Below are 611 nucleotides of genomic sequence, written 5' to 3'. Positions count from 1 at the left end.
TGCCGCCTTCTATTCTCTGAAGTCTGAAGTTTGATCGTCCGCGACACTCCTGGTATTTGCAACGCTACTACTGCGACTATGCGGGAAGAAGTTAGAGATTGCACTGGATTAGATAGGAATTATTTTCATCTTATCTCTATGAGACATCTTGTTGTCCCATGTCTTGTATTTTGGAATATACTCACCTACACTAATTCTATCCCTTTCTGATCCTTTTTGAGAAAGAAAGACTTGGATGGATCTAGTCGCTAATGTCAGCCACCTACTTCCTCTGTTTCAAAATATAGTGCTTCCTCTATTTCCGTGCTTCAAGTTTGACCATAAATTTAACCAATGAGACCCACTGCGGTAGGAACAAAAGTTATACCAGTGAATTCCTATTCAAAAGGAGTTTTCAATTATGTAATTTTTCCTTCCGCCGCAGTCGGTCTTGTTGGTTAAATTTATGGTCAAAATTGGACCTCAGAAACTCGGGCGCACTATATTTTGGAATGGAGGGAGTAGACCTCGATCCGATCGATCTACACATCAAAGTACGATCTAATTAGCTAGGGCATCTACAGCTTAGCTAGTTAAGGATAGTACGCACATTGCACAGCTCCGTACGGCCG

At 41.6% G+C, this 611-nt stretch overlaps 1 protein-coding gene across 1 annotated transcript in view; it reads left to right on the top strand.

The window, feature by feature from the left end:
• LOC119305214 (7-deoxyloganetin glucosyltransferase-like) overlaps window positions 1-611 on the top strand; it is a 38,069-nt gene that overhangs the window by 32,160 nt on the left and 5,298 nt on the right. The window lies entirely within an intron of this gene.

Source organism: Triticum dicoccoides, chromosome 5B (genome assembly GCF_002162155.2).
Source record: "Triticum dicoccoides isolate Atlit2015 ecotype Zavitan chromosome 5B, WEW_v2.0, whole genome shotgun sequence".
Lineage (NCBI taxonomy): Eukaryota > Viridiplantae > Streptophyta > Magnoliopsida > Poales > Poaceae > Triticum > Triticum dicoccoides.
This window is presented reverse-complemented; position numbering and strand designations above follow the sequence as displayed.